This window comes from Marmota flaviventris, chromosome 5 (assembly GCF_047511675.1).
Source record: "Marmota flaviventris isolate mMarFla1 chromosome 5, mMarFla1.hap1, whole genome shotgun sequence".
Classification (NCBI taxonomy): domain Eukaryota; kingdom Metazoa; phylum Chordata; class Mammalia; order Rodentia; family Sciuridae; genus Marmota; species Marmota flaviventris.
Genome location: NC_092502.1, coordinates 115424579 through 115444056, shown reverse-complemented (window position 1 = coordinate 115444056; position 19478 = coordinate 115424579). Strand labels below are relative to the sequence as shown.

The window sequence follows — 19478 nt, the reverse complement described above, 5'->3', positions numbered from 1 at the left end:
GGCCACGTGACCACCACACCGACAGGGCCTGATCCGGGCGTGGGCGAAGGATCTGCTCTGCCCCTACTCCAGTTGGGGTGACATGTGTACCATGCTGGCAGGCCGCTGGGCCTGACCCGCCAGTCTGTTGCAGGTCTGCTTACCTTGCAGGCGCGGGCGGCGGCTCTGCCCTGCCCCTCCTACCACGCCCGTGTACCACTGGGTGGCGGGTCTGCCCACCTTGCAGGCGTAGGTGGCGGCTCCGCTCCGCCCCCTCTCCAATTGGGGTCACGCGATCACCACGCCGGCGAGCCGCTGGGCCTGCTCCAGGCGCGGGCGGCGGACTGGCTCCTCCCCTCTGGCTCGACGACAAATCGAGAGAGACTCGGGTGTCTGTGCCTCACCCCACCTACCAGGAGACCAACTGTTTCTGTCGCCGCTGGTATTGATGAAGTTCTCTCCTCCGCCGCTTTCTGATGACATCAGATCTCTGCCATGTTGGTATCCTATGCGAATGGCAGCATTTCGTTCCCCTTGCCGGGCAACCAAAGCAATGGGTGAGTCCTGACCGGCCCTCAGCAGGACCCGGACCGAGAAGCAGTTTCCGCGGGCTCCTAGCCCTGGTCCAGGGCTGTTCCGGGAGCCGGAACTCGGCTGCTCCGCGCTCAGTGTACGCTCCGATAAGAGCAGGCTCCAAGAAGGAGCCTCCGCAGGCTCCCCAGCCCTGGGCCAGGGCAGTTCCGGGAGCCGGAACTCGGCCACCCCGCGCTTGGTGCACGCTCCGATAAGAGCAGGCTCTAAGAAGCACCCAGGCACTGAGCCCGAGCAATCTGTCTGCAAGCCACAGGCGAATGGCAGCCTGAAATTACCTGTTCTATGGCTGAATGAGCTGCGGTCAGTCGAAAACAGGGATGGTGACGTCAGCTCTCCAACATGGTGGCCGCTGGCCTTCTCTGTGGAGAACCGAGATGGACCGCTTCCTTCCCCCGTCTCGAACCCAGAATTCAGCCCTGAATACGATGCTTGCACGGCTGGCAGAAACTTCAGCGCTGTATCCCTGCGTCGCTATCTCCTCGTTTCCCAGCACGCACTGCAGACTCTAGCCGCGGGGCGATTTGCTGAATAAGCAGTGTTACCCTCTGTGCGACAAATCTCTCGCATTTGAGTCCCCGTAGCCGATCCTCGTGCGATTGAAATCCTTCCTCCAGGTTCCGGAGCACCCCACTATTGCTGGAAATTCCTAACAAGATAGCCTTTAGCCGTCCTGATTTGTCATACTCCCACACAGTGACGCAGCACACGGGGGCAATGCACTCCCCTCGCCGCCATCTTCCCGATCTCTAATCATTTTCATAGTAAGTTTTTGTATTCTTTCTGTGCAGTTTTATCCCATTCAAAATCTGTGAGTTCTTTGTTGGGGGATTGTAAACTTCGCAGGGAGACTCATTTACCTGTTTTCTCATGTTTCAAATGTATGAGACTTGTACATGTTGAGTTAGGTTTCACTTCCTCTTTAATGTGAGGATATTTTTGTTAGTAATCCTGGTGCTGTCAGTATTTCCTAGCTTCAATACAAAGGCAGAGCATGTTCTCAGTATATTTCAATCTTCAATGATTATTTGAAATGACAGATTACTCAGTTTGCCGCTTAAAATCTGCTGATTTAATTCACTCTTGGAGAGTTGCAGCAACACTGTGGATTCCTATGAGCTGCCATCTTGCTCACCCAGTGTATCTGGGGTATATTTTTAAAATGCTCAACTTAGCATTTATATTTTTAGGTAGTTAAATGTTGCAACTTTTATTGACTCAAGACTGCAATTCCGTCCAAGTGCTAAACAAGATGTTCTAAATCAGGTTTATGCTCAAGCTTTAAGGTCTCTTTTTCCCCACCTAAACTTTTATACAAAATACCATATATAGAAAGTATGTGAATTTTTCTAGGGAGAAGATCCATAGCTTTCCTGACAAGATCCTGGGGAGAAAAAACAAGCAAAATGAAAGGAAAATGATTAAGAGTTAATGAGTGAAGGGTGCTATTGAATGTAATTGTAATGTTTTTGCAATTGGTGCTCTCCTGTCCCAGTTGAAGCCACCACCTTCCTCCCAAGACCTGTACTGTCTACTTTGACAATAGGAGGTACCATTTTCTATACTTCTCTTGGAAAGATAATGTATGGGAAAGAGTTTTCCACTATGTGTGAAATTCTCACATCCCATCTGTTTTGTGTTTCAGTAGGCAAAGTGTGACTTGTCTAATCATATCTCATAATCTTAAAAAAAGATAAAATATCTTTATTATAAGATGAAAAGATGTAGCCAGACATTAGGAAGATAGTAACATGTATGTAAAATAAATATTATAGAAGCAGATTCAAGTCAATAACTACCAGTTAGAAATAATAGATTACAACGGAACCCATTTGAAATTAATATGTTTAGGTTATTGATTGTTAAGTGTTCTCAGATGGGGCAACATAGTGAGAACTTGTCTTAAAATAAAATTAAAAGGCTTAAGGGGTAGCTCAACAGTAGATCACTTGCCTAGCATGCACAAGGCCCTGGGTTGAATCCCAAGTACCACAAACAAACAAAGAACAACAACAAACAAACAAAAAAAAAACCCAAAGAGAGAAAAAATACTGTTTCATTGAATTATGAAGCTGTTCTAAATGTTGACATACTTCATCATGGAATATCAAAAAATATTTTTAAATATCACTCTCTTCAGAAAAGTCTCTAAGTATAGGGAAGCCTTACATAAATAAAAATTTTCTAAAATTCTGATTTTTGCTTGGAAGCCCCAATTTTACCATTTTGATTGGCAACAAGTACTGTAAGTTGTTTCTCTTAAAGTGACAGATTTACTTTGTTCTTTTTTGTGAAAATGTCTGACAAAAATCACCAAATCTTAATAGTTAGTTTGGCAGTGGATCTTGAAGTAAAACACTGTTATTTGAAAACAACAGCTAGTTCATCTCACACCTCAATAACAAAGATACTTTTTTGAAATAATCATTATGATTTCAGATGCAGCAGAAAAACTTTATGTGTATCTTTCATTTTTGTCACATTCCATTTTTTAAAATGTAGATTCAGGAGTAAAAACTTAATATAATTAATATTTTCCTGAATTCATAAAAGCTGCTCCTTATGTAAACTTGCTTTTTTAAATTTTTATTTTTATTCTTTTAACCCGTGCAGGTGCATGGCAGTGAAGAATACAATGACTTAGATATTTTGCCCATTGCTTTGATTTGTACTAAGACTCTAACAACTTAACTCACTATTGTACTGCATCATCAGTACAATTGTCACAGTGAAAAGGGCAATTAATGTTTTAGTCAAAATACTTTTTGTCCTCTTGAATCCCCCAGGAGGATCAGGGACATACATTGAAATTCCTTTTCCTAGAGGATTCTTTATACCTGGTAAGCATTTCTCCCCTCTTTTTATTTTGTTCCAGAGGAATGTGACCTAATTAACTTACACAGAAATACTACAGACAGTGAAGTGCCCCTTCCTGGAAGTGTTTCTCTTGTAAGAGGCCTAGAATTGACAGTGCATGGCAAGTGCTATACTCATTCATGCATGCATGCTTTGTTCAGAACATACTCCGTGTAAGACACTCTAATATTGAGGGTTGACAATAGTAACTTTTTGTGAAATTGTCCCTGAATCCCTCAAGTTGCAAAAAATAGGTGACATAGCTATATTCAATATCACTTCTATATTTAATTGTTAAATTATAAATAAAAATATATAAGTTCAGCATACTTAATCCTCAACCCAACATAATCTTTAAAATATAAAATATATATATATTATTGGTGGAGAAGACAACTGAATTACTATCCTTTATTTCTTTGGAATATTTCTCTATCCCAAGAGAATATTATTAAAGTCTATTCATTTTGTACTGGAATACATATGCATATACATACATTATATAATAGGTGCAAGTTTTAACTTATTTTAATTTTATTCAACTCTTTCTCGGAGATAACTTTTAGTGAAAACAAAATTTTATATTTCTTTTTGTTTGATAGTTTTAAAGAAAGAATTACATTAAAAGGCACATTTTTAAAGAATATTCACTGCTAGGAAACAAAGCCACAGTCATTTTTAGAAGGTAGAATGTAACTGGATTTGCATTTGTTCTGAAGGTGAAGCAAACTAATTTCTCTTTACTTAAAGACCCAAGGAAAAAGCTGCTGTAGAATTGAGAGCAGTTTTCATCAAAGACTTGTAGTAATTTTCAGATCAAAAATTGATTAAGAGGAACCTTAAATTAAAGCACTTTGCTAGGTGAAAGAAGCAGTTCTGAAAAGTTATATATATCAACTGTATAATATTCTGGAAAAGAAAACAAGTGATTGACTGAAGTTGAGGAGGAGGATGAGAGGGATAAATAAGTAGAATATGTAAGATTTTTAGGGCAGTGAAACTATTCTAAAGGATACTATAATGGAGTAGATGACATTATACATTTTTTAAAACCCATAGAATTCTACAACACAAAGACTGAATCTTATAGACTTCATTCACTATGTATCAATATTGGTTCATCAATTATGATAAATGTACCACACAAATACAAGATATAATAATAGGCAAAACTCAGTTTGGGGGGCTACATGGAAATTTCCCGGATTTTTTGCATAATTGAAAACCAAATCTGTTCTCAAAATGTCTATCTATAGAAACGTCACCTAGATATTGAAACCTTGGTGTTATGCTTTTGAAGCACACCACAACCAATAATCCCAACCGCATTCTGGACAGTAAAAATAGTTTCATTAAAAGTCAAAAATAACAGTCCAGGATGCTAAAATGCAATCACTGGGTAGTCCTAAAAAATAGTTACTGTAAAAGACATCTTTGGGAAAATTGGTATAATTTTATGTACTAGAGACAATACTATATTAGTGTTTAATTCTCTGATTCTGATCATTATGCTGATTAACAGCATCAGCATAACCTTGTAATGTGCACTGTGAGAAATGCAAATTTTCACAGCCTACCCCAGACATTGAATCTCGAACTCTGAGGATAGACCCAGCAATATGTGGTTTAACAAGTTTTCCAGATGATTCTGACAGGTGGTAAAGTTTTACAGCCACAGAGAGAACATTGTAATAATTGATTACTAGGTTACTTTTTGAATAGTTGTGCTGTTCTTGTTCCTGTCATTCACCTTCTCATATAATGAACAGCTGGCTTTGACATTTACCCCGGGATAACACTCCCAGTACTTCCTAAATCAACTCAAGGATATGCTGCATTATGGTGTTGGTGGAGAAGAAAAGCAGATTCAGGAAATAGAGTTATGATGGATATGGAAAACAGTTCTCATGGATGGCATAGAATAAGTTCTTCACCCTGTAGGAAAACAATCTATATTTTAATGATAGTGTGAATTCTCACCTTGTATTCCTACTATCCACTTTTGTACCCAAAACATGCATATTTGTTGACATATTTCAACCATTTAGACAGAGTTTGTAGTCAGCTCTCCTGTTCAAGGTAGTGATCTCTGCAGAAACAGACATGCATGGCTGAGGAAATCAGTCACTTCTACTAGTAAACCTAAACTTTCGTCTGTAAAGAAGCTAAGTATCATCAGACTTCTGAGGAACACCAACCAATATTGTAAGGGATAAATAGAAAACTGATCTGAGGGGAGACATATCTTGAATACAAAAGTAATAGTATAAAAAGCTCCAATTATTATCCAAGATATTCAAGAGGGTATTATATCTGGAGTGAAAGAATAATTTACTATTTTCAAAAAGCAAAGTATTAAAAAGAACTCATGAAAATTAAAAACATGATTTATAAAATTAAAAACATGGTACAAGGGGTGTATAACAGAATGGGGCAAAATATAAACCTCAAAAACAAGCTTTCTGAAGAGGAGGATTTTATGTTATGTTCATTACTTTTTCACCAGCATGTGGAATGGTATCCATTCTGTACTATTCACTCCATGAATATTTGTTGAATCAAAGAATGAATGATTTTGTGTCTGTATACAATGAAAATTTAACAATAGGAAGGGAAGAGAGAATAGATAATATATCCAATGAAATGTTTCAAATTCAAGGATAAAGAGAAAGTTGTAAAGACTTGGAGGAGAAACAAAAGTAATATTTTTGCCAGACTTTTAATATTCAGTACTGAATACATATTACCAAATAATGGATCAGTATCTTTAAAGTTCTAAGTGAAAAAAAAATTATTTTGTACAGGGCACTGGAGATTGAACCCAGAGGCACTTAACCACTGAGCCACATCCCCAGCCCTATTTTTTTTTATATCTTATTTAGAGACAGGGTTCACTGAGTTGCTTATGGCCTCCTAAGTTGATGAGGCTGGCTTTGAATTTGCAATCCTCCTGCCTCAGCCTCTCAAGTAGCTAGGATTACAGGCATGCACCACCGCACCAGGACTCCAAGTGACATTTTTTTAGTCTAGAACTGTTTTCTCTTATGGTACCGGGTATTAAATCCAGGGGAGCTCTGCCACTGAACTACAAACCTAGCCCTTTTTCCATCTGTTATTTCTATTTTGAGACAGCCTCACTAAATTGCCTAGACTAGCCTTGAACTCTCTGTCCTCCTGCCTCAGCCTCCTGAGTAACTGAGATTATAGGTGGGCACCACTTTACCTGGTTCAATATAGAAATGTGTACTTGGATAAAATTCAAAAGTGAAGAAAAAGAGAATTTCAAACATGTAAAATGTACAAAACTTGCTGCCCACGTGAATATCCTGGAACAAGTTTCAAAGATAAACTAGAGTAAAACATAAGATGAATTTAAGAAAGGACCATATAAGAAAACAGTGTTAAATAAGCAGAAGAATAAAACATTTAAAACTAATATAGATTAATTCAGTTTTAGGAAAAATATTCTTAAAGTAGAGGCATAAGACTGTCTTTGTATTTGGGGGTTGGGAAGAAAATGCATTTTGTTTTATTTAGAAAGAGAAATTATGAACCCTGAACTTGAACTATTTATGTTAAAAGCTGAAATTCATCTTCAGAAGAATAGGATATAATAACAGATGCAAAAACTTCCACAGTACTTTTTATATTATGGGTACTGTTCTAAATCCCTTTTAGATATTGACCATTTTAATTCTTATCACTCCATGAGTTAGCTACTGTTAGTATAGACACCTTCCAAAGGAGGAAAGTAACCCAAGCAGTTCAGTAACTTACATAATATCACAGAGGCATTAGTGGCAGAGCCCATACAGGTTAACATAGTGGTCTGTGGCCTTACTCTGCTATAGTGTTGCTTTTGGAGGGGGGAAGATGAAGAAATAGGCCAAACATAACAGTAATCATAGATATTATAATGAGTTAAAAATCACTGTTACTTTGTTTTTCTTTTTGTTAATAAATACTAGGTTTATTAAAATTTATATTAATTTTAAAGTTTAAATGCTTATACTATTTATTAATTTATTATTCTTTTTTTTGGTGGGCACAATATCTTTATTTATTTATTTATTTAATTTTTTTTTTAAATTTTTTATTGTTGGCTGTTCAAAACATTACATAGTTCTTGATATATCATATTTCACAATTTGATTCAAGTGGGTTATGAGCTCCCATTTTTACCCCATATACAGATTGCAGAATCACATCAGTTACACATCCATTGATTTACATATTGCCATACTAGTGTATGTTGTATTCTGCTGCCTTTCCTATCCTCTACTATCCCCCCTCCCCTCCCCTCTTCTCTCTCAGCCCCCTCTACTGACATTCGTTTGTCCCCCTTGTATTATTTTTCCCCTTCCCCTCACTTCCTCTTGTATGTACTTTTGTATAACTCTGAGGATCTCCTTCCATTTCCATGCATTTTCCCTTCTCTCTCCCTTTCCCTCCCACCTCTCATCCCTGTTTAATGTTAATCTTCTTCTCATGCTCTTCGACCTTACTCTGTTCTTAGTTACACTCCTTATATCAAAGAAGACATTTGGCATTTGTTTTTTAGGGATTGGCTAGTTCACTTAGCATAATCTGCTCTAATGCCATCCATTTCCCTGTAAATTCTATGATTTTGTCATTTTTTAATGCAGAGTAATACTCCATTGTGTATAAATGCCACATTTTTTTTTATCCATTCATCCATTGAAGGGCATCTAGGTTGGTTCCACAGTCTAGCTATTGTGAATTGTGCTGCTATGAACATCGATGTAGCAGTGTCCCTGTAGCATGCTCTTTTTAGGTCTTTAGGGAATAGACCGAGAAGGGGAATAGCTGGGTCAAATGGTGGCTCCATTCCCAGCTTTCCAAGAAATCTCCATACTGCTTTCCAAATTGGCTGCACCAATTTGCAGTCCCACCAGCAATGTACAAGTGTACCCTTTTCCCCACATCCTCGCCAGTACTTGTTGTTGTTTGACTTCATAATGGCTGCCAATCTAACTGGAGTGAGATGGTATCTTAGGGTGGTTTTGATTTGCATTTCTCTGACTGCTAGAGATGGTGAGCATTTTTTCATGTACTTGTTGATTGATTGTATGTCCTCCTCTGAGAAGTGTCTGTTCAGGTCCTTGGCCCATTTGTTGATTGGGTTGTTTGTTCTCTTATTGTCTAATTTTTTGAGTTCTTTGTATACTCTGGATATTAGGGCTCTATCTGAAGTGTGAGGAGTAAAGATTTGTTCCCAGGATGTAGGCTCTCAATTTACCTCTCTTATTGTATCTTTTGCTGAGAAAAAACTTTTTAGTTTGAGTAAGTCCCATTTGTTGATTCTAGTTATTAACTTTTGTGCTATGGGTGTCCTATTGAGGAATTTGGAGCCCGACCCCACCATATGTAGATCGTAGCCAACTATTTCTTCTATCAGACGGCGTGTCTCTGATTTGATATCAAGCTCCTTGATCCATTTTGAATTCACTTTTGTGCATGGCGAGAGAAAGGGATTCAGTTTCATTTTGTTGCATATGGATTTCCAGTTTTCCCAGCACCATTTGTTGAAGATGCTATCCTTCCTCCATTGCATGCTTTTAGCCCCTTTATCAAATATAAGGTAGTTGTAGTTTTGTGGATTGGTTTCTGTGTCCTCTATTCTGTACCATTGGTCCACCCGCCTGTTTTGGTACCAGTACCATGCTGTTTTTGTTACTATTGCTCTGTAGTATAGTTTGAAGTCTGGTATCGCTATACCGCCTGATTCACACTTCCTGCTTAGCATTGTTTTTGCTATTCTGGGTGTTTTATTTTTCCATATGAATTTCATGATTGCTCTCTCTATTTCTACAAGAAATGCCGTTGGGATTTTGATTGGCATTGCATTAAACCTATAGAGAACTTTGGGTAATATCGCCATTTTGATGATGTTAGTTCTGCCTATCCATGAACAGGGTATATTTTTCCATCTTCTAAGATCTTCTTCTATTTCTCTCGTTAGGGTTCTGTAGTTTTCATTGTATAAGTCTTTCACCTCTTTTGTTAGGTTGATTCCCAAGTATTTTATTTTTTTTGAAGATATTGTGAATGGAGTGGTTGTCCTCATTTCCATTTCAGAGGATTTGTCGCTGATATACAGGAATGCCTTTGATTTATGCGTGTTGATTTTATATCCTGCCACTTTGCTGAATTCATTTATTAGCTCTAATAGTTTCTTTGTAGACCCTTTTGGGTCTGCTAGGTATAGAATCATGTCATCTGCAAATAGTGATAATTTAAGTTCTTCTTTTCCTATTTTGATGCCTTTAATTTCTTTCGTCTGTCTAATTGCTCTGGCCAGTGTTTTGAGAACTATGTTGAACAGAAGTGGTGAGAGAGCGCATCCCTGTCTTGTTCCAGATTTTAGAGGGAATGCCTTCAATTTTTCTCCATTCAGAATGATGCTAGCCTGAGGCTTAGCATAGATTGCTTTTACAATATTGAGGTATGTTCCTGTTATCCCTAGTTTTTCTAGAGTTTTGAACATAAAGGGATGCTGTACTTTGTTGAATGCTTTTTCCGCATCTATCGAGATGATCATATGGTTCTTATTTTTAAGTCTATTGATGTGGTGAATAACATTTATTGATTTCCGTATATTGAACCAGCCTTGCATCCCAGGGATGAATCCTACTTGATCATGGTGCACAATTTTTTTGATATGTTTTTGTATCCGATTCGCCAGAATTTTATTGAGGATTTTTGCATCTAGGTTCATTAGAGATATTGGTCTGTAGTTTTCTTTCTTTGAAGTGTCTTTGTCTGGTTTAGGTATCAGGGTGATGTTGGCCTCGTAGAATGAATTTGGAAGTTCTCCCTCTTTTTCTATTTCCCGAAGTAGCTTGAAAAGTATTGGTATTAGTTCCTCTTTAAAGGTTTTGTAAAACTCTGCTGTATACCCATCCGGTCCTGGGCTTTTCTTAGTTGGTAGCCTTTTGATGGTTTCTTCTATTTCCTCAATTGATATTGGTCTGTTTAGGTTGTCTATATCCTCCTGACTCAATCTGGGCAGATCATATGACTTAAGAAATTTATCTATGCCTTCACTATCTTCTAATTTACTGGAGTATAAGGATTCAAACTAATTTTTGATTATCTTCTGTATTTCTGAAGTGTATGTTGTGATATTGCCTCTTTCATCCCGTATGTTAGTAATTTGAGTTCTCTCTCTTCTTCTCTTTGCTAGCATGGCTAAGGGTCTGTCGATTTTGTTTATTTTTTCCAAGAACCAACTTTTAGTTTTGTCAATTTTTTCAATTGTTTCTTTTGTTTCGATTTCATTAATTTCAGCTCTGATTTTAATTATTTCTTGCCTTCTACTTCTTTTGCTGTTGTTTTGCTCTTCTTTTTCTAGGATTTTGAGATGAAGTATGAGATCATTTATTTGTTGGTTTTTTCTTTTTTTAACGGAATGAACTCCAAGCAATAAATTTTCCTCTTATAACTGCTTTCAATGTGTCCCATAGATTCCGATATGTTGTGTCTGTGTTTTCATTTATCTCTAAGACTTTTTTAATTTCCTCCTTGATGTCTTCTATAACCCATTGATCATTCAGTAACCTATTGTTCATTCTCCAAGTGATGTATTCTTTTTCCTTCCTTCTTTTATCATTGATTTTTCACTTCCATTCCATTATGATCAGATAGGATGCATGGTATTATCTCTACTCCTTAATATTGTCTAAGAGTTTCCCTGTGACATAATATATGATCTATTTTTGAGAAGGATCCATGTGCTGCTGAGAAAAAAGTGTAACTGCTTGATGTTGGGTGGTATATTCTATATATGTCAATTAAGTCTAGGTTATTAATTGTGTTATTGAGTTCTATAGTTTCCTTATTCAACTTTTGTTTGGAAGATCTGTCCAGTGGTGATAGAGGTGTGTTGAAGTCTCCCATGATTATTGTATGGTGGTCTATTAGACTCTTGAACTTGAGAAGAGTTTGTTTGATGAACATAGCTGCACCATTGTTTGGGGCATATATATTTATGATTGTTATGTCTTGTTGGTGTATGGTTCCCTTGAGCAGTATGTAGTGTCCCTCTTTATCCCTTTTGATTAACTTTGGCTTGAAATCTATTTTATTTGATATGAGTATGGATACTCCTGCTTGTTTCCGAAGTCCATATGAGTGATATGATTTTTCCCAACCTTTCACCTTCAGCCTATGTATGTCTTTTCCTATCAAATGCGTCTCCTGTAGGCAGCATATTGTTGGGTCTTGTTTTGTGATCCATTCTACTAGCCTGTGTCTCTTGATTGGTGAGTTTAAGCCATTAACATTTAGGGTTATTATTGAGATATGGGTTGTTTTTCCAGCCATATTTGTTTATTTATGTTACTAAACATGGTTTGTTTTCCTCTTTGATTATTTTCCCCCCTTTAGTGTCCTACCTCCCACTGTTGGTTTTCATTGTTATTTTCCATTTCCTCTTCCTGTAATGTTTTGCCAAGGATGTTTTGAAGAGATGGTTTTCTAGCTGCAAATTCTTTTAACTTTTGTTTATCGTGGAAGGTTTTAATTTCATCTTCCATCCTGAAGCTTAATTTCGCTGGATACACAATTCTTGGTTGGAACCCATTTTCTTTCAGTGTTTGAAATATGTTATTCCAGGATCTTCTAGCTTTCAGAGTCTGTGTTGAAAGACCAGCTGTTATCCTGATTGGCTTACCCCTAAATGTGGTCTGCTTCCTTTCTCTTGTAGCTTTTAAAATTCTCTCCTTATTCTGTATGTTGGGCATCTTCATTATAATGTGTCTAGGTATGGGTCTCTTATTATTTTGCACATTCGGCGTCCTGTAGGCTTCTAGGATTTGGGGTTCTGTCTCATTCTTCAAGTCTGGGAAGTTTTCTCGTATTATTTCATTGAATAGATTGCTCATTCCTTTGGTTTGAAACTCTGTCCCTTCCTGTATCCCAGTGACTCTTAAATTTGGTCTCTTGATGTTATCCCATATTTCTTGGATGTTCTGCTCATGGTTTCTTAACAGTCTTGCTGAGCTGTCTATGTTCTTTTCAAGTTGAAATACTTTATCTTCATTGTCTGATGTTCTAAGTGTTCTACTCTGCTGGTAGTATTCTCAATTGAGTTTTTAAGTTGGCTTATTGCTTCCTGCATTTCTAGGATTTCTGTTTGTTTGTTTTTTATAACCTCTATTTCCCTGTATAGTTGATCTTTTGCTTCTTGGATTTGTTTATGTAATTCATTGTTGAAGTGATCTTTCATTGTCTGATTTTGCTGTCTGATGTCTTCCTTGAGACTCCAGATCATCTGAAGCATGTATATCCTGAATTCTTTATCTGACATTCCATCTGCTGCAGCTATTACCTCTTCTATTGAGTTGACCTGCAATGCTTGTGGTCCTTTCTTTCCTTGTCTCTTCATACTGTTCGCGTTCCTTTCTACTTGGTGAAACTGTTGTGCTATTGAATTTTCCCCCTATATATTTATATTGGTCTTGTATAGTTGCAAAGTCTCCCTCGCATGCGCGGGCGGCAGCTCTGCCCCTCCTCCAATTGGGGCAATGTGCCTACCACGCCGGCAGGGCGCTTGGCCTGCTCTGCCGGTTGGTAGCAGGTCCGCCGACCTTGCAGGCACGGACGGCAGCTCTGTCCCTCTGCTGGCCTCTAGGCTTGTTCTGTCGGTGGTCGCAGTTCTGCCTACTTTGCAGGCGCAGGCAGCGGCACTGCCCCTCTGCAGGCCTCTGGGGCTGTACTGCCAGTGGGTCGCAGGTCCGCCTACCTTGCAGGCGCGGGGGGGGGGCGGCTCTACCCTTCCTCAGGCCACTGGGCCTGTTCTGTCTCTCGGTTGCAGGTCTGGCCTGTTCTGATGGTGGTCACAGTTCCGTCTACCTTGCAGGCGCGGGGGGGAGGGGGCGGCTCTGCCTCTCAGCAGGCCGCTGCTCCTCTTCTGCCGGTGGGTCGCAGGCCCGCCTACCTTGCAGGAGTGATTGGAAGCTCTGTCCCGCCGTGGGCCACTGGGCCTTTTCTGTCGGTGGTCACCGTTCCACCTACCTGGCAGGCGCGGGGGGTGGGGGGCGGCTCTGCCCCTCAGCAGGCCGCTGGGCCTGCTCTGTGCGTGGTCACAGTTCCCTCTACCTTGCCGGTGCAGGAGGAGGGGGCGGCTCTGCCTCTCAGCAGGCCGCTGCTCCTCTTCTGTCGGTGGGTCGCAGGCCCGCCTACCTTGCAGGAGTGATTGGAAGCTCTCTCCCGCCGCGGGCCACTGGGCCTTTTCTGTCGGTGGTCACCGTTCCACCTACCTGGCAGGCGCGGGGGGTGGGGGGCGGCTCTGCCCCTCAGCAGGCCGCTGGGCCTGCTCTGTGCGTGGTCACAGTTCCCTCTACCTTGCCGGTGCAGGGGGAGGGGGCGGCCTAATTTATTATTCTTGAGAAAATAACTGAAGAGATTTTGTTTGGTTGACCTTTGTAGTATGATATCCATGTGGCCCAAAATGGTCAAGCAACTGAGCATTCATTTGTGATTGTTAGTAACTAGCCAGCTATCAAATTCCGATAAGGATTTGGGGGATGTGTTTCTATGAAGATTAAAATGGTGAGGAGATAAGAGTGAGTCCATAGGCAGAACCATTAAAATTTTTCTTTAAAATAGTTAATATTGAACCATTAATGAGTGAATTTTTTAGGTACAACTATCAAACAGCAAATTTATTTTACCAATCTATATCCCTCCAACACAGGAAGAAAACCACCAGTGAAGATCTACTTTTGAGATATTATGCTGTTATTGTGAATAAGAAGAACAATTTATCATTGTTTTGTTTTTTACCAGAAATGTGCAGTTTTCCTGATTATTAAACACTTTTGAGCCTTTTTTAATCCATTAAACACATTTATCCTAATGTTCTTTTTATGTATTTTTTGTTGATTGATTCATTTATTTCAAATAATGAATAGTTTCAACTTTATTTTCTGATTTCAAACTTCTACCTTTAAGTTTACATTCAAAATATTATCAATATTTAGAAAGCAAAATATTTATTTTTGAAGTATATTTTAGTAGAATTTTGTATATGTAAGATATAAAATTCTTTATATAAATTAAACCGCTCAAATATTTGTGTCAAAGTTTGGAATGCTATGAGTTTTCTCAAATTATACTTTTTCATGACATGGATTTCTTTGAGGTTAATTAGTTCAAATCTCAAAGCACAATCCTGAGGCTGTAATAGAAACATAATAAACTGGCACTATGAAATGAAATTTAGGTAACTAAGCAAGTAGGTCCAAAGGCTTTCTCTGGGGTTCCCAATTAAATATTAATACACTTATAGCTTTCATTTTCAAGCATTTTTTAAGTTCAGGGAGAAAGTCTTATGTCAACAATGAGCAAAAATTACTAATCCAGTTGCCTTTGCAGTAGGTTTTTCTTTATCATTGTTCAAATTATAGCTGCAAGCTTTCTGTTGATGAGGGACATTTATTTCATATCTTCTCTGTTTTGAACTTTGTATACATTACACTGTGTTTCACAGAATGCCTATTATCTGAATAGAAAATAAGGTCCACAAGAATACGTAAGAAGGGCTGGAGATGTGGCTCAAGCGGTAGCGTGCTCGCCTGGTATGCGTGCGGCCTGGGTTCAATCCTTAGCACCACATACAAAGATGTTGTGTCCGCTGAAAACTAAAAAATAAAAATATTTTAAAAATTCTCTCTCTCTCTCTCTCTCTCTCTCTCTCTCTTTAAAAAAAAAATACATAAGGACACTTAATAGAGGTATCTTCAAGAGGATATAAATCAATATAATGTTGTACATTGAACCAATGAGAATTTTGAAAATGAGAGTATACATAATCAGGATCAACTGAATGATAACATCAATTTTAGAACAATCAATTCAGTAATTAATATATATATATATATATATATATATATATATATATATACACACACACACACACACACACACATATGTGTGTGTGTAAATAAAAATAGGCAAATAAAAATAAGAAGAGATATAAAGGAAAAAACAAAAAGCAATGACAAGTAACTGATAGAGGACAACTTGGAGAACTAATTTATATACAATAGCCAGTGAAATCATCTTTGGAAACTTGATATATAAGCTAAGATTTTAAGTTTTAAATAAAATTAGGTATGTATAGAAAAGTATATGTTGGTGAATACTTATGACAAATTACTCTAAAATTTAAAATTTAGTTGCTAATGAAAAACACCTATTTTTACTCAGAGTTTTCTGGGTTGGCAACTTGGGCTAGGCTCAGCTGTGATGGATTGTCTTGTGTTTCATGGTGTTATCTGGGCTTACTTATACATTTGCAATCAACTGACAATCCTTGGCTCCGTTCACGGGTCTGATAGTTGGCTTGTTGTCAGCAGTCACTATGGCAGTAACTGGACAAAGTGTCACATATTCAGCAAGGCAGCCTTGCTTTGTTCACGTGCTATTGGCCTCAGGGTTACCAGCAAAGGAAGGCCATCACCAATGCATAAACATTTTATGTTTCTAATTGCATCATATTTATTAATGACTCATTGATAAAAGCAAGTCACACTTAAAGGCCAAAGTTTGGAAGGTAGAAAAATGTTCTTCCCTTATGGAGGAAATGAATAGGAATGTGCATGGAATGAAAAAGGATTTTTTTTTCTGGTTTGTAATCTACTTTATGGAGAATGAGATTTTAGGAGGAGAAAAGCATCATTCTCAAGGTCCTAAGGCAAGAAAGTGTTTGGTATGTTTGTTAGTGTTCAAATACCACCGATGATGGAGAGTAGTTCAGTATGGTAGATGAAAAAGTAGGCTGGGTCATTCAGTGCTGTAGATCAGTGTCAGGAGTCTCATCTTACTTTTGAACAACCAACAATAAAAAATTTAAAAAAAATAGAAGTTGAAAAAAAAAAGAAGCCATTAAGTTTCTAGGAGGAAAGACACTCTGATCTCCATAGGAAATGCTGCTGAAAGATTGAGGAGGGTATGTCAGGGAAGTATCCTGGATTTGACTATACCAGAGATTAGTTAGTGAACAAAAGCCAGACTTTTGTTCTGAATAGCTTTCAGCAGAGTATTAGGAACAAAGAAACAGATTAGAGTAGGTTGAAGAATGGAGGAATAGGAAATGAAGAAGCAGAAATTATGTATAATTAAGACTTGTGAAGTTTTGCCATGGAAGGGAGCAAAGGAATATAACATGAGCTGAAGAGGGTTTTTTGGTTTTGTTTTGGTGTGAAAGATATTAGAACATGAAATCATGTATACTAGTAGAAATAGACTAGCTAACAAAAAGTACTAAAGGCAGAGAGAAAATATTGAGTTAAATAGAGGTAGACTTCAACCAGGATAACATTTTTAATGTTTTTTTTAATAAATGGGAAAATATACCAGGCTCATATACTTTGTATTATACAATATTTCTAATACTTCATAAGTTTATTTCTAGACTCAACATAGTTCCAATAAAAATATGAACTTTTAAAAAAAGTGCAAAATAATTGTAAGTTTTATATACTCATGAAAAGGTCAGAGATAACAATAAGATGAAAGGACCTCTTCAACCGAAGAGTGAGGCTTACTATAAAGCTTTAAGAGTTTATAATTATGACATAGAAAAGACAGTAAACTAATGGAACAGGATAAAAATCTCGAAAGCAAACCCAGGCATATTTGGCCTCTTACTGACAAAGTGACACTATAAAGCAGTACAGGAAAGGAAAGTCTTTGCAATAAATAGGCTAGGTCAATTAATAACTATACAAAGAAGAAAAGTGAAATTTATCCATAAGGCACACCATACATAAAAGTCAATTTTAGGTATATTATAGGGTCATGAAATGTTATGAAATGCAACATAATGCTATCTTAGCACTTAAAAATTTAATAATTCTTTAATAAAACACAACAAATAGTAACTTGAAGGAAAAATGACATTAAATAGATTACTTTAAAAAAAATAAAGAACTTTGTTTCATCAAAAGACACCAGGAAAAGAGTGAAAAAGCAAACCAGTGAGAGGAAAAAAAATACTACACATGTAATCAGTAACAACAAAAAATAAATTAAGTAAAAATGCCTATAGGTCTATAAGAAAAATCAGACAATCCAATTAAAAATGAACTGACTAAAAAAAATTAATGACTAACAACCCAAATGTATCCTTCATAAAAGAAAATACCAACAGATAACATATAGGAAATCTATGGGGGAACAAAACCATGGGGATAAATCAAATAATAATTTATCCAGTTGTGTTATAACAGCACAATGGCCAGATATTTGTTACTATAACACAAATATCACAAGACTAGGTAATTTTTTTTAAAAAAAATTTAGTTGTCAATGGATCTTTAGTTTATTTATTTATATGTGGTGCTGAGAATCGAACCCAGTGCCTCACATATGCTAGTCAAGTGCTGTACCACTGAGCCACCATCCCCGTTCACAGACTAGGTAATTTTTAAGAACAGAAAATTATTTTTTACATTCTGAAAAGCTGCAAAGTCTAAGATCAAGGTCCTGTCAAGGTCAGTGTCTGGTGAGGGCCCAGTCTTTTCTCCAAAGATGGCACCTTGAATGTTACTTCCTTGAAAGGGATGAAAACTGTGTACTCATGTGGCAGAAGAGTAGAAAAGCAAAGATGAATACTGTTCCCTTTGGCCCTTATGTAGATTGCTAATCCCACTGTGAGGATTCTGTACTCATGACTTAATTGCCTCCTAAAAACCTCATCTCTTAATACTGTTGCACTGGAAATTTATGTTTCAGTATAAATTTTGGATGAGACAAACATTGAAACCATAGCAGAAAGATTTTCTGTATTCTCAAGTTTTTTTTTTTTTTTTTTTGGCCTCATTTACATAACCTTTATATTTCATGTAACTTATAAATATTTCTTAAGTCCTTGTTTTAGTCAACTTTTTTTTCCGGTTGTGACCAAAAGACATAACAAGAACTATTACAGGAGGAAAAGTGAGGCCTTCAAGTTTCAGAGGTCTTAATCCATAGATGGCCAACTCCATGGTTCTGGGCCCAGACATGACAGAAAAGCGTGGCAGAGGAAAGCCTCCACTTACCTTGGATACAGTAGATACCCTAAGGCATTCCCCCAGTGATCTACTCCCTCCAGCCACACCCTACCTGCCTGCAATTACTACCCAGTTAATCCATTTAAGTTGATTAACACAATGATTAGGTTTTGGTTCTCAAAACCCAATCATTTCACCTGTGAATTTTCTTGCATTGTTTCACAGGTGAGCTTTTGGGCGGCACCTCATATCTAAACCATAACACTTCTGTTATGCTTCAATGGACTGAGGCTGGGTGAATTTCAGGAAAATGTTCTTAATACTTCAACAAAACTGCAGAACTTTTGGTGAAAGGGGAGAAGGGTTAGAGGAGAGTGGGAGGAAAATGGCTGTGGTTAATGTTCATTAGATATATACTATGTGCCAGACATTGTGCTAAATTCTGTAAGTCTGTTGCCTATTTAATTCTCACAACAGTTTCACAGATGTGGAAGTTTTGAGGTTAAGTAAGAGGAATTTTACTACCAGACCTTGTGCTACTAATCTCTGAGCTGCCTCTTAACTATTTCATTTGGGAGAGTGGAGGGGTTCATCATATTTCCTAGCTACAAAACTAATCCCATAATCACTTGCCATGTCTATTTCTTGACATTCCTTCAGCTTTAGCTCTTTCTTGGCTTTGAGTTACAAGAAGATGCAAAGGATAGAATAGAAAATTCTCTATGTACTGTATGAGAATGAAGTAAGGTATCCTCCTATCCTCACTTTCCATCATAGGTGGATGCTCATATTAAGGCCCTGTGACCTTGTGAAAACCATCTTCTTTTCATGGTAGAAGTGGATAGAGAGAAACTCTGTATTCCTGAGACTGATATCGCTAACACTTCCTTAAATGGTTAAGCAGAGATACAAATATATACCTAATGTGCTTCTTTTATATATATTTAGTTGTAGATGGACACAATACCTGTATTTTATTTGCTTATTTTTATGTGGGGCTGAGGGTTGAAACAGTTGCCTCATATGTGC

The 19478-nt window shown here is 37.7% G+C and overlaps 1 protein-coding gene across 1 annotated transcript in view; it reads left to right on the top strand.

The window, feature by feature from the left end:
* Rnf180 (ring finger protein 180) overlaps nucleotides 1-19478 on the top strand; it is a 220515-nt gene that overhangs the window by 129169 nt on the left and 71868 nt on the right. The gene's annotated exons all lie outside the window — the stretch shown is intronic.